The sequence below is a fragment of the Eriocheir sinensis genome, unplaced genomic scaffold (assembly GCF_024679095.1).
Source record: "Eriocheir sinensis breed Jianghai 21 unplaced genomic scaffold, ASM2467909v1 Scaffold1482, whole genome shotgun sequence".
Lineage (NCBI taxonomy): Eukaryota > Metazoa > Arthropoda > Malacostraca > Decapoda > Varunidae > Eriocheir > Eriocheir sinensis.
In genome coordinates this window covers 1-25,089 of record NW_026110831.1, presented here as the reverse complement: position 1 = coordinate 25,089, position 25,089 = coordinate 1, and positions in this window count along the sequence as shown.

Below are 25,089 nucleotides of genomic sequence, written 5' to 3'. Positions count from 1 at the left end.
GGCGGCAGCTTCCTGGCGGGTCTTCTGGAGGGAGGAGGCAAGGAGAGCATTTTCCAGCCGGAGATGTTCGCCGGCCCTTCGGTCCCTCTCCAGGGCAGCACGCAGCGGGAGCGTTTCATCCAGCAGTCCTGCGTGCTGCCGCTGCAGGGCGGCGTGGTCCTCCTCCAGGGCTTCGTGCTGGGTGGCGAAGAGCATGTGCCTGCCCAGCAGCTCCTGGTGGCGCTCCTGCAGCTGGAGGAGTTTCTGCCCCTGGAATTCCAAGGCCTTCCGCCAGCTGGCCTGTTGCTGCAGGAGGCTTGTTAGGACCTCCTGTTGAACATTGCTCCTGCCCCGAAGGGCGACGGCGTCCTGTAGGCAGAACCGGGCTATTCCCAGCAGCCTGGTCCTTTCTGCCGCGCCCGGACTTGTCGGGAAGAGGAGGGACCCGTCCGGGCGCGGGCTGTCGCCGTTGCCGTCCACATCCTTGGCGAGGGCCTTGGGTGCAATGACCCATGGCTCCTGGGCCAAGGTGGCAGTCCATGTCCAGAAGAAGAAGGCGAGGACGAGAACTAGACCCATAGTGAAAGAGCAACTGGAGCAAGTGGAGCAACTGGAAATAAAAATAAGTGAGTGAGAGGGTGAGAAACAGAGAGAGCGAAAGAGGGATACGTGCCTGACACCGAAGACCGCATGAAAATAGGGAAATTTTATGGAGAAGAACTGTAGGGGAACAAAATAGACTTCAAGAAATGAGGAAAGATAAGTGAAGGATATGGGAGAGGGGGAGAGGAGCAGGCAGTGTATAGAAGAAATAGGGAGATGGGAAGGAGAGAGAGACTTCTTCAAACTTACTTCAGACACACCAACACACGACCTGGTCGGGCCGGCACACCTGTCCAACGCTTACCTGTCTGTCCTTCGTTTTCTTCCTCCAATCTTCTGTTCTTCCTTTTCTCTTCTCATCTCTCCCATTTCTCCCTCCTCCTTTCTCCATCTCTTCCTTCGTTCCTCCTTTCCTCTCTCCATCCCTCCTATTCTCCCTCCAATTCTTTTCTCTTCTCTCCTCTCCTCAAGCCCTCCTTTCTTGGCAAATTTCACAATCCCGCAAAAGAATAGCGTCGGACATTAATACTCTCTTGTTAAATCCGCAAAAATGATTCCGCGTTGGCTGCGTCCGGGAAAAGCTTTTGATATACCGACGCCCGTAAACTGGGGGAAGATGTGTATTAGCGTTGATCTCTCTCTCTCTCTCTCTCTCTCTCTCTCTCTCTCTTTCATTTTTTTTTCTTTCACTGTCTTTCTCTTCCTTCCATAAATGTTATCTCTTGTTCTTTTTCTTAATTCTTGTTCATTTCTTTACTCATTCTTTTTTTTTATTTCTTTTAAATGTTTCATTTTCTTTGATCACTTTCTTTTCTGTTTACTTACTTCATGGTCTTTCTTTCTTCCTTCCTTCCTTCTCTCAGTCATTCCTCCCTTTCTTTCTTCCTTCCTTCATCTCCTTCTTTCTTTCTTCCTTCCTTTCTATATTTTTCTCTTTCTTTACTCCGCCCATCTACATAAAGGCTGTCTCACACACACACACACACACACACACACACACACACACACACACACACACACACACACACACACACACACACACCTCGACTAATATAGAGGCAGGTATGCACGCCTCTCAACACCACGTGTACGCTCCCGACCTTCCTTTCTTCCTTCCTTCCCAGCTATTGTATTGAAATGAGCGGCCCCACCACAGACCCCATCCCTGCCGCGCCCGCCCCAAACATCCTCCTTATATCTATCCTCTTGCTTCCCTTATTAATCGTCTTTGTCCTCGTCGGTGTCTTTTTACTGGTCTTCGTTTTCACCCTCGTCAGACTCCCTTTCTTATCCTGCTACTTGTCTTTCTATTCGTCCTCGTCCTCTTCCTCGTCAGCGTTCTCTTACTCTAGTCATCGTTTTCAATCTTTGGCTACATCTTTTCCTCGTTAGACTATTTCACCCTCGTCCTCGTCTTCGTCCTCGCATGCGTTCCCGTTTTCATCCTCATCAGCCTTCTTTTTGTCCTCCTCCTCGTCCTCTTTTTTCTCTTCTACCTATTTCTGCTCCTCTGCTCTTTCTGCTCCTCTTCTTCCTCCTCTCTGTTCTCCTGTCCTTCCTTCTACTTCTCTTCTCCCTATTTTTTATCCTGTTCCCCTTCTACTCTTCCTTTTATGCTCTTCTACTCTTCCTCCTAGTCTCCTCTCCCTATTTCTGGTCCTGCTGTTTCTCCTAATCCTCGTTGCTTTCTTTCTGTTCTCCTGTAACTTCTCCTCTAGTTTCTCCTACTTATTTTCGTCTTCTATTTCTTTTTCTTCTTCTTCTTCTTTTTCTTCTTCTTCTTCTCCTACTCTTCTTCTTCTTCTTCTTCTCCTACGTCTTCTTCTCCTACTTCTTCTTCTTCTTCTTCTTCTTCTTCTTCTTCTTCTTCTTCTTCTTCCAAATCGTCCTTGTCGCCCTCGTCGTTCCTGCTAGTTATCTCCTTCCTCTCCTCCTTCCTCTTTCCCCCTCGCCCCTCTCCTCCTCCTCCTTCTCCTCCTCGTCCATATCAAATTAACACACGGGTCATTTATAACTTCAAAGAGGCCATTACTGTTCTCAAAAGCACCGGAGGAAAAAAACTTACAATGACGATTACTTTTGTCTTTCAATATCAAATAAATACCAGACGCGGAGGCATTTATTTATACACGGGCGAATCGGAATCACTTTGAGAATCACAACAATAAATAGAAGCGAGGAGAAGCTGTACCCAGGATGTCATGGTGGCCGCGTTGTTAGTACGTATATATCGAATGGAATCGTGGGCTGTATTTTTTTCATCATTTATTTCTTTAACTGTTGCTACTTGGGCTTCGTGGAGGAATGTGTGATTGGTAAAGGAGGATATTCGCAAAGGAACATATGACTAGCAAAGGAACATATCATAACATACCTATTTATTGATGTGTTTTAGTTGCACTCCATTATATATCAGTGGCCAGGAGAAAACCTAAACATACATATACCACGGGGCTACATAATTATCACATTCCTGCTCTCCGATATCGAACGTTGGATCGTTACCAAGTTAAAGAATCAGTACTAAGGATCTGAGGAGCTGAGCTGAGGGCGAATCGTGACCCAGACAATGAGCTACGATGACTGCTCGCCCTCGACCTCCTGATAACATATAACGATCCAAATTCTCATAACTAAATAGACGTGTTTTGTGGTATAAAAATAGACCGAGGACATTATGAGTAAAAGACGGAGTAAGAATGCTGATCAAGATTTTCCTAATTACCAAATATACGTGTTTTGTGGTATTAAGAAAGACATCATAGGTAAGAGAGGGGAAAACTCCCGCATCAAACTGCCCTACTAACAAATACCAGAGAGTAATTTTAATCCTCCCTATTACAAGAGCTAAGGTTATAGGGAGGAGGAAAGATCGTCCGAGGGAGGCTGACGACCGGTATGTATGAGTGTTATCTTCAACACTAATGACTGCCGACGAAACGAATTATTAGTTGCCTTCATTACATTGCCAATCATATTATTAAATACATATGATAGAAAATTCTCTCTCTCTCTCTCTCTCTCTCTCTCTCTCTCTCTCTCTCTCTCTCTCTCTCGTCACGCTATCTTCGCAGCACGAAACACTTTTTCTGTCAGTCTTATAATATTCTGGTTATCCACGTCTTGTAACTGAAAAATAATGAATGAATTAGGGCAAGGTCTGCAACATGCTGTGCCCGATTATCATCCTTACCCGACCCTTTGGTAAAATGTTATTCCCGAAAAACGATACAACACGGCCTCTGAAACTCACAAAAGGCAAGACCCAAGAGAAGCCTGAGAGCAAGTTCACGCCTAAGGATACACGGGCCAGGTGGCAGCACGCGTTTCAGGGTCAGGCCACCGATGCCAATAAGAGCGGCGCCGCTAATTTGCCAGACGGTTTAGGAGAGGGACTAACGCTAATTATTGGGGGGCGGGGGATGAGGGGGGGGGCCTCCAGGGGCTGTGTGGCGGGCAGGTGCATGGGCCTTTCCGTGTTTCTCAGTGCTTTATGGAAGAGGAGGAAGAAGAAGGAGGAGAAGGAGAGGAGAGAAGGAAGGAGGACGAGAACAAAGAGGTGGAGGAGGAGAAAGGAGGACGAGGAGGAGGCGGAGTAAGAGATGAGACAGGATGACGATGATGGTGATGGTGGTGATGATGATGATGATGATGATGATGATGATGATGATGATGATGAGGAGGAGGAGGAGGAGGAGGAGGAGGAGGAGGAGGAGGAGGAGGAGGAGAGAAAAAAAAGAGATAGTACTCGATCTCTTCCCTAACACACCCATTATACATTATATCACGACACACACACACACACACACACACACACACACACACACACACACACACATGCACATTACACACATGATTCACGACACACACATGTCCGCGCCGCACCATCTCGCTGCCCACACACGCGCGAGATAAACCTTCCTGCCAGGGCCACTCTAGCCACGGTTGATTAATGATACAGAACAAAGTATTAAATCTCTCTCGCCCTCTCCCTCTCTCCCTCTTAGAAAACAAGGACGCTTCTGACGGCTACTTGTCTGATGTTTAAGCTTGTCTTGGGGCTTTCGTGGAGGCGTCCCAACAGCTGCCGTGACGAAGCATACATTATAAAAAGGAAAACAATCTTGCAGGAGTAATATAATAAAAAATAATTGATTAATTTGGGTATCAAGTCATGGCGCAGGAACTACAGTGGTCATATGGCGCTGAATATATTTAATAGCAACCTACATATGCGATTTATATACAGTTAAAGGTTGATGCATAAAAAAATCGAAAATAATGAAAACTTAACTAAAAATATTCTCTTATCAAACAAAGACACTTACTTATGATAGCTGAACTAACACGTTCGTCTCCCCGTTGTCATTTTCAAACTGGCATCATTGCAACTCCAGTGACGCAACGCACAAAAAAATAAAATGAATATACGATGAATGATATGATGAAAACAAAAACATCATTCTTCTTTTCGTACAAACAAGGACGCCAAGACAGCTACTTTAAATTGTCCATCCATCAGCTTAGTAGTACCCTCTTTATAGGGTAGGCGGTGGCCGAAGTGATAGCGTACTGGACCCACATTCGCCGCGTGATGGACGACGCGGGTTTGAATCCTCACGCTACCACTCGGATTTTTCAGTCACCGCCGAGTGGCTTAAAACTACCCACATGCTGTCCTGAAGACCACCCATCAACCCGGACTCTAGAGGAAGCCGTCCAAGCGAATCAAGAACGAGTTCCGGGGGGCAGCATGAGCCAATGCAAGATGGCGCCACTATAAACACTCGCCTGCGCCAGAACGGGCTGGGCCGACCATCAGGCCCCACCTGGAAGAAACCTTGGGCCGACCATCAGACCCCACCGGGAAGATGCCTACCGGCGCAATAGGCAACAACGTAAAAAAAAAAAAAAAAAAAAAAAAACAGCTGTCCTTCCTTTTACAGTAATTCCTCCTCCCTTGTGCCACTTAGAATCTTTTTAGAAGGGAGAACAATCAAGACATTTTCGGGGCTCCATTTGGTAATTCATATTTGTAAACCACTTGCGTCATATGTACAGGAGCTTTGTTGTACCGCAGCTTCCTTATTACCCCCTAAAAAGAGTAAAAGCTAATAGATATATAAATCACAACACAAAAATATATGCGACTTAAAAACAGGGCCTACCGTTTCCCTTTCCTACTCTTCTTGCCTCTTCTTCTGTCTGTCATTTAATCTTCACTCTAGTTTGATGTGCTTTCGTTTACCGCAAAAAAAAAATAGAGGAAACAAAGCAAAGCGAAGTATAAAAAAAGAAGCCTTGTTTTGAGTCTCCTTTTCCTACTCTTTCCTTCTTCTCCTTCTCCTTCCCATCTAATCTTCACGCTTTTCTTCTTATTTTTCTTTCCATTCCGTCCTCCACCACTACCACAAACTTTTTTTTCTTCTCTCCTTCACCACTTCTCCTCACCTCCTCACAATACCCACCCCCTCTTCTTCCTTCCCTTCCTTCTCCTGCTCATCCGTTCTTCACATTTTCTTTTTATTTTCCTTTCCATTCCGTCCTCCACCGCCACCCCCATCTTCTCCCCCCCCACCACCACTACTCCCCACCTTCTCACAACCCCCGCCCCCTCTTCTTCCTTCCCTTCCTTCTCCTGCTCATCCGTTCTTCAAATTTTCTTTTTATTTTCCTTTCCATTCCGTCCTTCACCACCACCCCCAACTTTTTCTTCTTTTCCCCCTCCTCCACCACCACCACCACCACTTCTTCTGTCTCCTCCTCCCCCTCCTTCTCCTCCTAAAGCGTCGGCTCGGTGCACACCGTATTTGTCTCCCTATATAAATTTCATCCCGCGCCCCGTAAAAGGCCGCCGACCATTGTTCACGCCGCTGCCTTCCCTTGAAATGTAGTAGCGCTCAGGTGGTCACCGGGAGGGTAATTAATCCAGGTGTGTGTGCCCTCACCTGGGATGGAAGACGAGGACGGGGCGATGACTAAGGAGGAGATGGAGGAGGAGGAGGAGGAGGAGGAGGAGGAGGAGGAGGAGGAGGAGGAGGAGATGGAGGAGGAGGAGGAGGAGGAGGAGGAGGAGGAGGAGAAGAAAGACACGGAGATGGCTTACAGGAGGAGAGGATGTATATAGGTGTGTGTGTGTGTGTGTGTGTGTGTGTGTGTGTGTGTGTGTGTGTGTGTGTCTCTCTCTCTCTCTCTCTCTCTCTCTCTCTCTCGTGCTAAGGAGAGTGTTGACAAGCAATGAATAATCGTATTTAGTAGATAAGAAAATTAAATCTTGGAGAGAGAGAGAGAGAGAGAGAGAGAGAGTGTTTTACGTGGACCATTAATTTCTACGTCTTGTCAGGACAGCACACGGCCACTCCATCACCAGAAGACGAGGAGGAAACGGGAGTCGAGAGAGGCGAGGAGGTAGAAAGAGGTAAAGAGGGACGAAAAGATACAGGCGGTAGAGGAGAGGCGAAGAGATTAAAGGATGTGAGGAGAGGCGAGGAGATGAGAGTTGAGGAGAGGAGGGAAATGCAGGGAGTTGAGGAGAGGCGAGGAGATACTTGGAGTCTAGGAGAGGCGAGGAGATAGAAAGAGATGAAGAGAGGCGAAAAGATACAGGAAAAAGAGAGAAGAGATAAAAGGAGGTGAAGAGAGGCGAGGAGAAGAGAGCTGAGGAGAGGAGGGATATGCAGTGAGTTGAGGAGAGGCGAGGAGATACAAGGAGTCGGGAAGAGACGAGGAGATAGAAAGTGGTGAAGAGAAGCGAAGAGATACGAGATTCTAAAACAAGTGGATAAGAAAACGAAAAAGATAAAAATGACAAAAACACACGTTATATAAAAAAAAGGAAATATGCTTATCAAAAAATAAAAATAAAACATTTTTTTTTTTTCTATTACCTGTGTTCTGTATACTATTATTTTTATGCCTGCTTGCTTGCTTACTTCCTTGCACCCTTCCTTTTCTCTCCCTCTCCTTCTTTTCGTCCCTCTCCCTCTCTCTCTCTCCCCCTCTCCCTCCCTCTCTCTCTCACGCCCTCAGGATATGTAAGGAGACCGGTAGGGTGGAAGAAGAGGAGGAGGAGGAGGAGGAGGATACTAAATTTGGGTGAAGAAGGCCTGCATGGGTGGAGGAGGTGGATTATAGAGAGGGTGGAGGGCGTGTGGTAATTAATAAAGTGGAGAGGAGTGGAAAGGTAAGGCCAAATTTGAGAGTAATGGATTGTAGGAGAGAATGGAGGCTTTTACGGGCTAGGTGAAGGGGAAGGTGGAGGAGTGGCAGTAGAGAGGTGGAGAGGTGGATGGTGCGAGAAAGTTGTTTGATACGAGTGGAGTGGATGGAATAAGCGGTGAGTGGAGAAGCAAACAGAGTAGAGAGTGATACTGTATTGTGGATGAGGTGAAAGTTATTTGGTGGAAGAATTGGTCACTGGAAGACGAGTGGTGAGTGGAGAATTTAAAAGTGGAGGGACAGTAAAAGAAAAGGAGAGAGTTGCAAGGAAAGATTAGAGAAGTGGATGAGGGAATGGTGATACTGAGTGGATAGATAGGTGGAATGAATTTCAAAAAGAGTGGAAGGGAATGGACGCTGGAGACAGTGCGATGGGGAGGGGGGTAGGAAGGAAATCAAAAGAGTATGTGGTGGTCGCGGTGGAGGGCTGTAGAAATAGCGGTGGATTTGAGGAAAGTAAGAAGATCAGGGGGTGACTAAGTGGTGGTGGAGATGGGAGGAAGGTAAATATTGGGTGGTGGATGGAGAATACAGGTGAAAAGGTAAGCAGAGAGAGAGAATGGGCAGCTGTTGGCTGACCATAGTAATAGTGGAGTTTGGTAAGGTAAGGATCTGAGAGTGGAGATGATGGTTAGGAGCTGGTGCTGATGATGATGATAGAGAGGGAGAGAGGCAGGATGAAGGATATTGTGGTAGGGATTGGTGGATGTAGTGTAAGGGAGGTAACAGCTAGCAGTATGAAAGGGGTGAAGGAGGAGGTAAGGAAGGGAGGTAGGATGAAGGATATTGTGGTAGGGATTGGTGGAGGTTGAAGAGCTTCTATTTCTTCATCGTGCAGGAACTCAGAGAATAGGAGAAGTTCTAGGGATAATGAGACGCCATGCCTTTGTCCACAGGTCTAATTCTGACTTTCTTCACTACAGTCTTACAAAAGTACAAAAACAACACAACATATGAAGTAGGACTTATATCTTATACTACATAAATACAATACTAATAAGCATAAGTACTTAGGTTTCTCATCCTTAGAATACAGCACCTTTGAAAACTAGAAATACAGTGGCAAGAATATAATACTGGTACAATATAGGAACACGACAAATAAGAGAAACGAGCTGGCCAACCCATTTTGAGGTAGACTTAAGAAAACATAACAAAACTCATGCAAACTAACACTTCTGAGGTTTTTCAGATTTAACATTCTCCCGGCCATAGGGGGCGTTAAAGCCACCTATCCAAAGAATACATGAGTAAATCCTCTTAAAAAATTCCTTAAACTTAAACTTAGTGATACATATTACAATCTTCACTTCATCATCAACTTATAAATCTAACTTAACAGGAACCTTGATTACTCTACCAGATCTAGTCTGGGAAGGCACATCAGGATCACTTACAGAATCCACAGGCAAACTGGCCTCATCATCACATGAGTTTTCATTATCATCAGAAACTTTATAAGGCATAAGCCTACCAGAGACATCCATTTCTTCAGATCTAGGTACTTCTAAGTTATACAACCTTTGGATAGACCTAGTAATTTCTCCCTTACTTGTTCTTAACTTTACACTTCCTACAAATCCATCTTTGCCAGGAAAAACATCAGTTACAAGTCCAAGAGGCCATTTCAGTCTTGGAATGTTGTCTTCCTTGATCAACACAAGGTCACCTTTAGACAAACTACAGTTTTGAGTGAATCCCTTAACAACTTGAGGTAGATTGGTTATATAATTATTACTCCAAACCTTCCAAAAATGTTCTAGCCTCTGATTCTTCACACATTCCCTCTCAGTCAAATCCTTGGAACTTACTATACTTGGTTCTACTTCTTGTGAGGGTTTACTGTGAGGAACCCTACCTAGAAGGAAATGTGAGGGAGTGAGATACTGAGAAGAGTCAGGGTATTCACTCACATGGGTCAAGGGTCTTGTATTTATGGAAGACTCTATTTCTACTAGTATAGTTTCTAGTTCAGTCTTACTCACATAATTATGATTCAGAGTCTTTCTTAAAGCAAGTTTAACTGATCTAATGAGTCTTTCCCACCAGCCACCCCACCAGGGGGACCGAGGGACTATGTACTTCAAATATGGTGCTAGATGACCATATACTTTCTGTACTTCAGTTTGAGCAGCTATGAAGGTCTTTGCATTATCTGAGTACATGATACTAGGCAACCCTCTCCTGGCCACAAATCTTCTTATAGCCAAGAGACAATCAGACAAAGATAGTGACTCTGTGAGTTCTAGATGAATGGCTCTCGTAACACCACAGGTGAACAAGAGAACATAAAACTTGTTACTAGGATAATCAGCACAAAATAAAGGTCCAGCAAAATCTAGCCCTGTGACACTGAAAGGTGGAGCAGATGTCACTCTTTCCTTGGGTAAGGGAGCCACAGGTTGGCTGCACGGTCTAGTATCAAAACAACGGCAGCTGAAACACTCCTTTACTACTGTCTTAGCTAGTCTCCTTACTCCTATGATCCAAAAGTTGGTTCTTAAAGATGAAATGACAGTGCCAACACCTGCATGCTTTAGGAGCTTATGTTGAAATCTTATCAAAAGCTTGGCAAGAGGACCCTGGGGATTATAACAGGATGCTTAGTGTCATAATCTAGGTCTGAAAACTCAAGACGGCCTTTGATTCTTAATAATCCTTGATCATCTATGAATGGGTCTAGTTTACTTAATTTAGACTTCTTTGGAATAGCTTTCTTAATCAGGAGGGCCTTTATTTCATCAGAGAATACTTCTCTTTGGGTGAGATAAATCAGCTTACATTTAGCCAAGTCAATCTCTTCAGTAGTGATGGAGCCTTTCAACTCATTCTGACTTCTACAATTGTTTATAAACCTTAAAACATATGCTGTAACCCTTAGAGCCTTATTCAGATCACTGTGCTTGTTTAAATCCATGCAAGGATCACTGTGCTTGTTTAAGTCCATGCAAGGAGATACTGGTTCTCCCTGAACATTAAGACATACAGTACTTTTGTTGCTTGCTTTCTTTGTATCACTAGCTACTGTACTACTTTGCTTAGGATGACGAGGGTTGTCTTTTAGCATGCTAGGCCCACATAGCCACATAGAATTATCCACTAATTTGTCTGCTAACATAACCCGTGTTATCAGATCAGCTGGATTGTCTTTGCCTCTACAATGCTGCCAGCAATGTTGAGGTGTTAATGCTAAGATATCTCTTACTCTATTAAACACAAACACATCTTTCTTACAAGTTTCTCCTTGTATCCATGACAGGGCAATAGTGGAATCTGTCCAACATACAACTTGAGTGTCACTATCCAACTTAAGGAAGTCTTAACAAAGTCTACCAGTCTTGAACACAAAAGAGCTCCCATAAGCTCTAATCTTGGCAAAGTAACTGACTTTATGGGAGCGACTCTTGACTTAGAAGCTACTAACGACACCCTAGATACATTGTCTTCTGAGGTTACTCGCAAGTATACACATGCTCCATAGCCTTTCTCCGAGGCATCACCAAACCCATGTAGCTCTACATTACGCAGCTCCCCCCAAGACAGCCCTGGAAAATAGCACCTATTTACTTGAAATGACTTAAGGCTTTGACTACTAAGAAGCCACTTCTGAAACCTTACCTTCAAATCTGAAGGCATCTCTTCATCCCAACTTACATTTAGTTTCCAGAGTTCTTGGAAGAGAATTTTGCCGTACATGACAAAGGGACTAATTAACCCCAAAGGGTCAAAGATTTTGGCTATAACACTAAGTATGCTGCGTTTTGTAGAAGCTACTTCAACACTGGTGTTTGGGTTAATGCCAACAAAGGAGAATGTATCCTGTGAATTACACCACTTCAACCCTAACACAGTATTAGGTTCATCTCCACTTATAAAGTACTGGTCATGGGACTTGGATGTAATCAAGAGACTATTTGACACAAGCTTTGTAAGATCCATACTAGCATCAGCTAAAATACTACGTGCTTCACAGAATTTTTCAGACGCCTCTACGACTGAATCTGCACCACTTAACCAATTATCCGTGTACATCTCAGACTTTAGTTCTTGTACTACACTTGTTTCTGGATACTTGTTCAAATGATGTTTGATAGTAGCATTCAACAGAAAAGGACTTGCTGTGTTACCAAAGGGTACACGTGTGAATCGCATGTGCCGCACCGTACCGTCTTCTCTTGGCAACAAAAATCTATGGACATCTCTGTCATTCCTTTGAACAGTGCCTTGTAAAAAAGCCTTAGCTATGTCTGCTGTTAGAGCAAAGGGCCAACGACGGAAGCGGATGAGTACTTCAACCAAGTCCGGGTTGAGCGATGGTCCCGACAGCAAACAGTCATTCAATGACACCCCATTGTAACCAGTGGCAGACGCATCAAAGACTGGCCTTACCTTAGTACTTGTACTACTTAACTTTACTACCGGACGGTGTGGCATGTAGTACACGGGACTCACACCTGAGATTTCTTCACTAGGTACTTCTTCTACTATGAGATCAGATTCATAACTATCAAACACCTTTTGATATTCCTTCTTTAGTTCTTTGTCCTTATCTAACTTAATCATTAACTTACTTAACCTCTTTCTTGCTGAACCTTCATTGTTCATAAGTCTTTCCTTCGCAAATTCATCCATCCATGGAAGAGTGACCTCATAGCGGTCATCCACAAACTGAACTGTACTCTCAAATTCCTTGTGTACTCTGGTATCACTGTAACTTTCTACAACTTCCTTAGGCTTAACCCCTACAGTTTCCAGATCCCAAAACCTTCTTAAATCAGCATCTGAAACACTGGAGATACACAACATTTGTGGAGTAGAGTACTCAGAGGATGTGGGAATACACTCAGATATCTTACCAGATAGTACATATCCAAAGACAGACTTCATGGCTACAACGCTACTCATTTGCACAGCTTCTGCAGGAGAAATCAGTGTCCAATAGAAATCTAACCCAATCAGGATATCAATTTCAAGAGGAGAGTCCTGCTGATAACCATCTGCTAATGCAACATGAGAAAATGAATTAAGCACAGCACTGGGAACAACAGGTCTTACTAAAGGCTGACATATTTTGGGTATTTCAGCTGCAATAATGGGTACACTTTTCCTTTCAGAGTCCCACAGCTGTAACCTATAAACATTCCTCTGTTCATTTTTTCCAACACTGTGACCTCCGAAACTAGAGTACAGTATAGGTGTACTAGTGATCCACTTTGGCTTACACCTTTTCACAAAGTTACTGCTGACATAGGTTCTATCTGCACCATTATCAAACATAACCTTAGCTACTACAATATCACCATCTCCTGTGCTTACTTGGACCTTTGCAGTCTGTAAAATAGTGCAGTTACTACCCTGTCCAGACAGAAGTACTACATTCTCAGGCTTGGCACTTGTGTCACCACTTTTGCTTTCTTTGTCTTCTTCCTTCTTTAAGCTTAAATCTAACTTCACGCCACACATTAGTACATTGTGCATACCATTACATCTTGTACACTTTATGTGGGCCTTACATTCTCTTGACATGTGTCCACCTTTTAAACACTTGAAACAGAGACCTAAACCTTTTATTTTTTCACCTCGCTCCTTTCCATCTAAGTTTAACACAGCATAGCAATTCTCTGACTTATGCTTTTTACCACAAAAGGAGCAGAGAACACCGTCTTGCTTAGAAGAAGCGTGGAGGGCTGCAGCGGAGTAAACCTTTTCCTTAGAACCTTTACTTTCAAACTTCTTTTCCTCACTAGTGGCCTTCTTACCTTTAAAGGCTTCTGACCTTTCTAATCTTGATATTTCTTTGTGTAGGAATTGCAACAGCCACTCCAAATCACTTTCGTGTCCATCCCCATCCCTGGCCCATTCCAGCCTCAGTTCATTGGGCAGACGGGACAGGATTATAGGGGTGAGAAACACTTCACACTGCTTCCCACTGACACCTAAAGCTTCTAAACTACGAATATGTGTTAGGATTTCATCGCGCAACTTCCATAGTTGTGCAACACTCTTTGTTCCACTTTGGGTAAGGTTGACATGACCACATAACAAAGCCTGGACATGAGCAAAAATGATTCTTTCTGGCTTTCCATAGCGGTCTTTCAACAAGTCACGGGCAACTTGATAATTATCACTGGTATGTGCCAACCCTTTGACCACACTCTTGGCATCCCCTTCCAGCAGAGACAACAAATAGGTGAACTTACTAATTACTGGAAGGTTAGTAGCATCAATGTGGCTGTTGAACTGGTCCCAAAAAGACTGCCATTGCGTGACTTCACCACTGAACTTAGGCAGCTCCAATTTGGGTAACTTTACGTTCACAGCTTCTGAGTTTTGTGATCCACTTACTATACTTGGGGCTGGAAACCCAGCTGGCGCTGCTGCCACTGCTAACTCTCGTATCTTATCCTCGGCTTGAACTCTGGCTTTCATACTTTCTTGTTTGAAGGCGTAAGCTTCATCTAATTCTTGGTCTAGTTCTGCAACTTCGACTTCTTCTTCTAGTTCTTCTTGTACTTCATCTAACTTGGCTAGTCTTTTGTTGAACTCTTGGATGACGGCCTCAAGTTCACTTATGGAGGGCGAAGGCTGAGTCAGCATAGCGGAGAGCTCTTGTGCTGTCCGCGTCACCCAGCCTCTGCTCGCCGCTCTCTTCTTCTTAAGCTTCTCCATGTCGTCGTCCACTGCACAAACTTGTCTAAATCTTGAGCTTAGGTACTTAATTCCCGGGTCTGGGCACCAGAATGAAGAGCTTCTATTTCTTCATCGTGCAGGAACTCGGAGAATAGGAGAAGTTCTAGGGATAATGAGACGCCATGCCTTTGTCCACAGGTCTAATTCTGACTTTCTTCACTACAGTCTTACAAAAGTACAAAAACAACACAACATATGAAGTAGGACTTATATCTTATACTACATAAATACAATACTAATAAGCATAAGTACTTAGGTTTCTCATCCTTAGAATACAGCACCTTTGAAAACTAGAAATACAGTGGCAAGAATATAATACTGGTACAATATAGGAACACGACAAATAAGAGAAACGAGCTGGCCAACCCATTTTGAGGTAGACTTAAGAAAACATAACAAAACTCATGCAAACTAACATTTCTGAGGTTTTTCAGATTTAACAGAGGTAATGTAAGGGAGGTAACAGCTAGCAGTATGGAAGGGAGAGAAGGAGGAGGTAAGGAAGGGAGGTAACAGCTAGCAGTATGGAAGGGAGAGAAGAAGGAGAAGAAAGGGAGGTAACAGCTAGCAGTATGGAAGGGAGAGAAGGAGAAGAAAGGGAGGTAACAGCTAGCAGTATGGAAGGGAGAGAAGGAGGAGGTAAGGAAGGGAGGTAACAGCTAGCAGTATGGAAGGGAGAGAAGAAGGAGAAGAAAGGGAGGTAACAGCTAGCAGTATGGAAGGGAGAGAAGAAGGAGAAGAAAGGGAGGTAACAGCTAGCAGTATGGAAGGGAGAGAAGGAGGAGAAGAAAGGGAGGTAACAGCTAGCAGTATGGAAGGGAGAGAAGGAGGAGAAGAAAGGGAGGTAACAGCTAGCAGTATGGAAGGGAGAGAAGGAGGAGAAGAAAGGGAGGTAACAGCTAGCAGTATGGAAGGGAGAGAAGGTGTAGAAGAAAGGGAGGTAACAGCTAGCAGTATGGAAGGGAGAGAAGGAGAAGAAAGGGAGGTAACAGCTAGCAGTATGGAAGGGAGAGAAGGAGGAGAAGAAAGGGAGGTAACAGCTAGCAGTATATAAGGAGAGAAGGAAGGAGAAGAAAGGAGGTAACAGCTAGCAGTATGGAAGGGAGAGAAGGAGAAGAAAGGAGGTAACAGCTAGCAGTATGGAAGGGAGAGAAGGAGAAGAAAGGAGGTAACAGCTAGCAGTATGGAAGGGAGAGAAGAAGGAGAAGAAAGGGAGGTAACAGCTAGCAGTATGGAAGGGAGAGAAGGAGGAGAAGAAAGGGAGGTAACAGCTAGCAGTATGGAAGGGAGAGAAGGAGGAGAAGAAAGGGAGGTAACAGCTAGCAGTATGGAAGGGAGAGAAGGAGGAGAAGAAAGGGAGGTAACAGCTAGCAGTATGAAGGGAGAGAAGGAGGAGAAGAAAGGGAGGTAACAGCTAGCAGTATGGAAGGGAGAGAAGGAGGAGAAGAAAGGGAGGTAACAGCTAGCAGTGTGGAAGGTAGAGAAGGAGGAGAAGAAAGGGAGGTAACAGCTAGCAGTATGGAAGGGGTGAAGGAGGAGAAGAAAGGGAGGTAATAGCTAGCAGAATGGAAGGGAGAGAAGGAGGAGAAGAAAGGGAGGTAACAGCTAGCAGTGTGGAAGGGAGAGAAGGAGGAGAAGAAAGGGAGGTAACAGCTAGCAGTATGGAAGGGGTGAAGGAGGAGAAGAAAGGGAGGTAACAGCTAGCAGTATGGAAGGGAGAGAAGGAGGAGAAGAAAGGGAGGTAACAGCTAGCAGTATGAAGGGAGAGAAGGAGGAGAAGAAAGGGAGGTAACAGCTAGCAGTATGGAAGGGAGAGAAGGAGGAGAAGAAAGGGAGGTAACAGCTAGCAGTATGGAAGGGAGAGAAGGAGGAGAAGAAAGGGAGGTAACAGCTAGCAGTATGGAAGGGAGAGAAGGAGGAGAAGAAAGGAGGTAACGGCTAGCAGAATGGAAGGAGAGAAGCAGGAGAAGAAAGGGAGGTAACAGCTAGCAGTATGGAAGGGAGAGAAGGAGGAGAAGAAAGGGAGGTAACAGCTAGCAGTATGGAAGGAGAAGGAGGAGAAGAAAGGAGGTAACAGCTAGCAGTATGGAAGGGAGAGAAGGAGGAGGAGAAGAAAGGGAGGTAAAAGCTAGCAGAATGGAAGGGAGAGAAGGAGGAGAAGAAAGGGAGGTAACAGCTAGCAGTATGGAAGGGAGAGAAGGAGGAGAAGAAAGGGAGGTAACAGCTAGCAGTGTGGAAGGGAGAGAAGGAGGAGAAGAAAGGGAGGTAACAGCTAGCAGTATGGAAGGGGTGAAGGAGGAGAAGAAAGGGAGGTAACAGCTAGCAGAATGGAAGGGAGAGAAGGAGGAGAAGAAAGGGAGGTAACAGCTAGCAGAATGGAAGGGAGAGAAGGAGGAGAAGAAAGGGAGGTAACAGCTAGCAGTATGGAAGGGGTGAAGGAGGAAAAGAAAGGGAGGTAGACGGTTAACTAAAGTGGAGTTGGGAAGTGGATGCATGGGGGGCAGGGGAGAGTGGAGGAGATGAGGATGGCTAAGAGGACACGTAGTAGTGGCAGGGATGGAGTAGGTAGTGAGATGGAGATGGTTGGTAAAGTGGAGTCGAGAATGGATGCTGCAGTGGTAGTGGAGGTGGCCAGGTGGTGGTAGTGGAAGCAGGAAGGCTAGTGGTAGTGGAAGAGTGTGGTCGGATGAAGGACATTGTGGTAGGGACTGGTGGAGGTAGAGAGATGGCGATGGTTGGCAAAGTGGAGTCGAGAATGGATGCTGCAGTGGTAGTGGAGGAGGCCAGGTGGTGGTAGTGGAGGAAGGAAGGGTGGGAGAGGGTGGTCGGGTGGGCGGGTGAGCGGGGCGGGAGAGGCGAGGGCGAGACAACAGGGTGAAGGGAGGAAGGGTAAGGCGTGTGTGAAGGGCTGGGGCAGGAGGGTCGAGCAGGGGGACGTTTAAAAACACTCCGGATTGAGTCTATGTTTGGAGACGCGGTGTCCCTCGTTTATCACTTAACCTCTCGCTGCTGGGCGTCGGGGATTCATTTTCTTGCTCTTTCGGGAGTCTGTAGGGGAGGAGGAGGAGGAGCTAGGAGGAGGAGGAGGAGGAGGAGGAGGAGAAACTGCTCTTCGTCAATCTAAAGCAAAATGATGTTGACAAAGTGTGAGGACGTCCAACAAGGGAGTGAAGGAGCAGGAGGAGGAGGAGATGGAGGAGGAGGAGGAGGAGGAGGAGGAGGAGGAGGAGGAGGAGGAGGAGGAAGAGGAGGAAGGAGATGAATTGAAGGTTTGGAGGTGATGAAGGATGAAAGTATGATGAAGGATTGAAAAAAGATGACGAGGAGGAGGAGGAGGAGGAGGAGGAGGAGGAGAAAAAGAAAAATAATTAGAACGCAAACGAAAAAGGAAGTGAAAAACAACAAAAATAATCTAACTTTACAAACAAACAGAGAAAGAGAGAGACTGAACAAACGAAGGAGGAGGAGGAGGAGGAGGAGGAGAAAAAAAGGAAATTATATCATACAAAAGAAAGGGGAATGGGAAGAAAAGAAAAAAAAATATCCACATTAACAAATAAACAGAGAGAAAGAGAGAGACTGAGTAAGCGGAGTAGAAGGAAAAGGAAGAAGAGGAGGAAGAAGAAGAAAAAGAGTGAGAGGCTGCGAGGGTGTTGATGAGACGAGAAGATTGAGAGCTCATTCAGGACCAGCAAGACCTTGACAGCCGGAACAACACGATCAAGACAAAAAGTGACGCAAAAAATAAGGCAAAAATATGATAGCTAAACACAAGGCTTAAAACCGAATGCAAGAGGATGCGAGGGACAAAAAAAGGGTTCCGATCGCCTTAATACGGAAAGTCTACTCTGAAACCAGATCGTCATCGTCACTGGAAGAGGAGGAGGAGGAGAGTGAGGATGACCAGGAGGAGGAGGAAGGGAAAACATGAAGGAAGAGAAGTAAAACAACAGAAAGGAGAGAGGTAAGTAATAAATGACAAAGGAAAATGATAGTTTAAGCAAAAGAAGAACAGGAACATGAAAACAAAGAAGGGGAGGCGGAGAAGGAGGAGAAGGAGAAGGAGGAGGAAAGGCAAGCGGAGGGAGGGGAGGAAAACAGAGAGAGAGACAGTGAGCTTAACCAGAGATAAGAAAGATGAAAATAATTGAAATCGGGGCAAACGAGAGAAGACAAGAGGAGGAGAGAGAAAGAAAGAAGATAAGGGGGATAGATACGACAGACCAGAAGGACGGAATACACGAAAAGGGAGATGGAGGAAGAGAAGAATCAAGAACAATCAAAAGGAAGAGAGAAAACCTTAAGATAAGTATTTGCAGCAACGCAGAGAGGAGAAGGGAACACAAGAGGCTGAAAGGAGTGAAGTACGAGAAGAGCAGAAGCAGGGAGAAGCAGAGAGGGAGAAGCAGGGAGATAGGCAAGGAAGGAGTAAGGGGGAAGGTAAAGACACACCAAAGAAGGGAAAGACAAGCAGCAGGGAGAGCAGGACAGGCGGGAAATACGAAAGCAGGAGCAGAAAGCAGAAAGGGCGAAGCGAAGCAGAGAGGAAAGGAGAAAAAAGGCAAGGGCACCCCAAAGAAGGCCAAGATGAAGCAGAGGGAGAGCAGGACATGGGCAAGAAGGACGATTAAAGGAGGAAGCAGGTGAAAAGGTATTGGATGAACCTAAAGACGATGAAGGACAAGACTGAGGCAAGAAGGGAGGGAGGGAGGGAGGGGCAAGAACACTCCGGTGCGAAGCAAAAAAACATGAATGCCGAGAGAAGGGACATTGAGCCACACCGGTAGAGGAAACACAAGGACAAGCCAGGACAAGGAAACACAAGGACAAGAGGAAACACAAGGACAGGCCAAGACAAATAAACACAATGACAAGAGGATACAAAACAACAATGGAAGGATAAGGGCGGGAACGACAGGGAAAGGAGGAGCATGAAAGGGCGGAGAAGGCAAACGAAATGCATGAAAAAGTGAGGGTGACTAAGGCAGGGGATGGAGAGGAGAGCAAGGTAGGGTGGCCTGAGGAAGAGGAAAGAGAGCAAAGAGAAAAGCAGAGGAAAGGCAAGCAAGGGGAGGGGTAAGGGAAGAAGGGTTAGGCAAGGTAGGTTAGATTAGGTTAGGTTAATTTAGGTTAAGTTAGGCGAGCAGGAGAGGGGTAAAGCAAGAAGGGATAGGCAAGGTAGGTTAGGTTAGATTAGGTTAGGTTAGGTTAGGTAAAGTTAAGTTAGGCGAGCAGGGGTGGAGTATGGGAAGAAGGGTTGGGAAGGATAGGTTAGAGCAAGGCAAGGCAAGGCAGGAAATCCACATGAAGACTGAGGCAGGAGCAAAATCAATAGCTAAGCATGGAAGGGCAAGGTAGGTTAGGGCAGGCAAGGGTAGGGTAGGGTAAGGCAGGGCAGGGCAGGACAGGGTAAGACAGAGCACATCCAGACAAAATTACCCCTAGGGTCTTAAAAGAAATCAAACATCAAATTTGTAAACCGCTCTCCATCATATTCAATTAATCTTTAACAGCTGGAAAAGTTCCGTCGGATTGGAAACTTGCAAATGTCACACCAATTTTCAAAAAGGGGGACAAGTCTCATCCAGGAAACTATCGACCAATTAGCCTGACATCTATTGTTTGTAAGTTAATGGAGACTATCATTCGCGACAATATGGTGAAATTCTTCGAAGAAAATAATATAATAAATAATTCGCAACATGGCTTCCGTAGTAAACGTTCGTGTTTGACTTGATTTTTTTCACTATATTTTTGAGGTGTTCGATGAAAGCAGATCAGTAGATATCATATATCTGGATTTTCAAAAGGCATTTGATAAGGTCCCCCACCAACGATTGCTCAGCAAACTACTGGCGCACGGTATCTTGAGTAACATTCACAATTGGCTTGCGGACTGGCTCTCTGAGCGGAAACAGAGAGTAGCTCTAAACGGTGTTACATCTAACTGGCTCGATGTTAGAAGCGGCGTACCTCAAGGATCAGTGCTTGGCCCCATGCTCTTCTTAATTTATGTTAATGATATCGATGATGGGCTCACTTGCAAAGTATCAAAATTTGCTGATGACACAAAAATTGCTAGTAAAGTAACTGCGACACTCGACGAAGAAGCTTTACAATCAGATCTAGATCGACTTGCACGTTGGGCCAATCAATGGCAAATGAAATTTAACGTTGACAAATGTAAAGTGTTGCACATCGGAAAAAATAACAATCGCGTTCGGTACGTAATGAATGGTCAACAACTTTCTGCAGTAAGTAAAGAAAAGGATCTTGGAATCACTATATCAAGCGATTTAAAGCCCGGTCAGCATTGTTCAGAGGTAGTTAAAACTGCAAACAAATTGGTTGGCTTCATCGGACGAGTCTTTAATAATAAATCGGAAAAAGTAATATTAAAACTGTATAATTCGTTGGTTCGACCCCGTCTAGAGTACTGTGTACAGTTTTGGTCTCCCTACTACAGAAAGGACATAGAAAAGTTGGAAAGAGTTCAACGAAGAGTAACAAAGATGATTCCTAGGTTGAGAAATTTGTCATATGAACAAAGGCTAAAAGAAGTAAATTTATTCAGCCTATCAAAACGAAGAATGCGAGGCGATCTAATAGAAGTGTTTAAAATGTTTAAAGGATTCAGTGATATTAATGCGGAAGATTATTTTACAATTGATCGATCAAATAGAACAAGAAGAAATCACAATTTGAAGATAAGTGGTAAAAGATTCTCGTCCCACGAAGCTAAACACTTTTTCTTCAATCGAGTTGTTAATGTTTGGAACTCTTTACCTTGTGATGTCATTGATAGTACAACAGTTACGGCCTTCAAGAATAGATTAGACAAGTGTTTTGAATCCAACCAGTAACTAAGATATTACTCATTGTCGTAATAACGTTAAGTTCTTTCGAATACTGGTGTCCTTGTCCGCTTTTATCGCCCGGTTAGTGGTAGCAGTAATGGTAGCTCTTTCCTCTTTCCTACATAATTTCCATGCAGTTTTTCCATGCTGCATGGTTCTTTTTCCTTTCCTGCCAGCTTTGGCTGGAGGGATGGGGGCGTGGGGAGGAGCCTTCGCCTTTGCTGTCCTTCATCTTCCACCTTTGATTAGATAGTGTAGCTTGTCACAAACAACCTCGTAAGGACCAGCAGGTCTGCTGTTGTTTGTTCTTCCTTTGTGTTCCTTTGTGTTCCTTTGAGGAAGGAGCGAAATCAATAGGGAAGCAGGGATGGGTAAGGTAGGGTGGAGCAGGGTAGGGTAGGGCAGGGCAGGGCACGGCAGGGTAAGGCAGACAACATGCAGACCGAGGCAGGAGCGAAATCAATAGGGTAGCAGGGATAGCCAAGGTAGGGTGGAGCAGGGTAGGGTAGGGCAGGGCAGGGCAGGGCAGGGCAGGGCAGGGTAAGGCAGACCACATGCAGGCCCAGACAAAGGCACCATGACGAGGCAGCGGGCGGACGAGGCGACAGCAGCGGTGCTCAGTAAACTTGTCCGCCTTTGATTAATGTCTTCCTAAAGTGTCGCGGGGATGACCACACCACACCAAGCCATGCTGCGCCACACCAACCACACCACACCACACTACATATCACAGGGGACCACACAGCACCACACCAAACAACATTAACCCACACCACATAACACACCACACTCCAGACCACACCAAACTACACTTCTTCTTCCCCTTCTTCTTCTTCTTCTTCTTCTTCTTCTTCTTCTTCTTCTTCTTCTGCTTCTGCTTCCACCTCCGCTGCCCTCTCATCCAACTCCTCGTCCCCCTCGTCCTCCTCCTCCACTCCCTCCTCCTCCTCCTCTGCTTCATCTACGCCTTCTTCATCTTCTTTTTCCTCTCATTCTACCTCCTCCTCCTCCTCCTCCTCCTCTTCTTCCTCCTCCTCCTCCTCCTCCTCCCCTTCCCCCTCCTCCTCCTCCTCCTCCTCCTCATCATCATCATCATCTTCTTCTTCTTCTCCTGCTTCTTCTCCTTCTTTTTCTTCCTTCTCTTCACCTCCTTCCTCCTCCTCCTCCTCCCCCTCCTCCTCCTCCTCCTCCTCCTCCTCCTCCTCCTCCTCCTCCTCCTCCTCTTGCAGGCGTAGACGGAAGACCATCCTCCCAGCCGTCTCCTGTGAAGACGGATCACACTTCAACGGATCAAGGATCAACACCAAGGTTAACATAAAACTGGTGGGTGACAGCATTGTTAGAGAACAACTGACTGAGTTCTGTGGACGAAGTATCAAGAACAGAAGACGCTACTGTATTCCTGGTGCAAAACTACAAGATATAGAAGAAGCGGTAGACCTCGTCTCAGACCGCACGGAGCAGGACACACTCTTTGTTTTGCACGCTGGCACGAACAACGTTCAAACAATGTCCACGGAGGAAATTATAGCTGACTACCGACGAGTAATCCGCCGCTTCAAGGAAAAGTCAAGCCACATCATTGTCTCCGGGATTCTTCCGAGAATCAACGCCTTCACAGGCTTCCACAGAAAGGCGTCGAACATCAACAACAGATTGAAGCACCTCTGCCAGGACGAGGAAGTTTCGTTCGCAAGTCAGTGGAATCATTGTTTGATATCCCCGACCTTTTCCGTCCTGACGGTCTTCACCTCAATGCGATTGGATCAGCACGGCTTGGTAGGTTGCTGAACGAGGAGGTACTTTGTACTCAAAAACTCCGAGCGCGGAGGGGCACCAAAGTATCGTAAACAACCAACCAGTAGGGACCGCTCATCACACACCAAGGCCCCCAACAGAAAACACAAGCAGACACCAGACTACTGTGCCTCGAAGCGTTGAAGTCAAGAAGGACATTTCTGTCCTATACACCAACGCGCGGAGCTTAATACCCAAACGGGATGAGCTACTTGCCTATGTTGACGTAGAAAGTCCGGACGTGATTGCCATCACCGAAACGTGGGCCACCTCTGACCACCTAATGACCGAATTCTCAATTCCGGGATACGAGAGCTTCTACAAAACAGACTTCACAAGAAAGGAGGAGGTGTTATCTGTTACGTCAAGAACAAATACCCTGCCGTGGAAATAACCAAAGAAGACTCAGAGAAATATGACACTGTATATGTTGAACTGGAGACTAGCAAGCACAACAAAATAACAATTGGAACCGTTTACAGACCTCCAAAGCAACAAGCAGCGGACGACGAAGCGCTGTACGAGGAAATTCACACCATAACACAAAACAAACAGTCAGTCATTATCGGGGACTTTAACTGTTCCAACATTGACTGGACCACGATGATTGGAGATCGGGAGGGTAACAGATTGCTCGAAATGTTAGAGGACACTTTTCTTACTCAGATTGTTACCCAACCGACGAGGGAAAATAACTTATTAGACCTAGTACTCGTGAGTGATTCAGATCTCACACGTGAATGTCAAGTCGGCGAAAAACTGGATGGTTGCGACCATCACCTAATTCGCCTAAAAATCAGAACAGACCATGAATTCACCGAAAACATGTCCAAGATTCCAGACTACAAAAAAGCCAATTTTAACTTCGCTCGTGAGCTGCTAACCCAGACAACTTGGGAACCCATGAACCTCACTCCGGTGGACGGCGCGTGGAACGGCTTTAAGAACAAACTCCTGGAGGTAGAGAGAACGACTGTTCCCATGAAGACAAGGAGAACAAATAATGCCACAAGCACACCATGGATGACTACCCAAGTTCGACGGGCGATTAATTTGAAGAAGAGAAAATACAACTTGCTAAAGGAAAACAGCACTGACGAGGCACGCGAACAGTACCATCAAAGCCTCAGAGCTTGCAGAACACTCATTCGCCAGAGTAAACGCGACTATGAAAAGCAAATTGCACGCGAAGCCAAGTCCAACCCGAAAAAGTTCTTCACGTATAATAAGAACCAAAAAGAAGACAAAAAGCAATATCGGTCCCCTAAAAGATGAAAGTGACGTACTAACACAGGACAGTAGACAAATGGTCGAAATCCTAAACAGGAACTTCGCGTCAGTGTTCACGGTCGAGAATACCCAGTCCGTACCCGAGAGCCCTTCCCCACCGATGGGAATCACTCCCCTAGAAATTGGTACAATCGACGAACGGGATGTGAAAAAGTACCTAGACAAACTCGAGACAAACAAGTCTACCGGACCCGACGACTTGTCACCCAGGCTGCTCAAGGAACTCAAGCAGCAAATCCTCAAGCCACTCACCGCCATCTACAATCAGTCACTACAACAAAACAAAGTCCTGAAAGACTGGAAACAAGCGAACGTAACACCGATCTACAAAAAGGAGACAAAAGTGTGGCCCTAAACTACAGACCAATCAGCTTGACCTCAGTGGCGGGAAAAATCCTCGAGAAGATCATCAGAGACAAACTCGTTAGGTTCCTTGAAGACAACAACATCATTTCCGATGCTCAGCACGGTTTCAGGAACAAGCGCTCATGCTTAACCAATTTATTGGACTTCTTCCAAGGTATCTATGAAAACTGGGATAATCATATCCCCAGTGATGTTATATATCTAGACTTTCAGAAAGCCTTTGACAAAGTGCCACATGAAAGACTCCTCAAGAAACTTAAGTCGGCGGGATTAGGCGACGATCTGACAG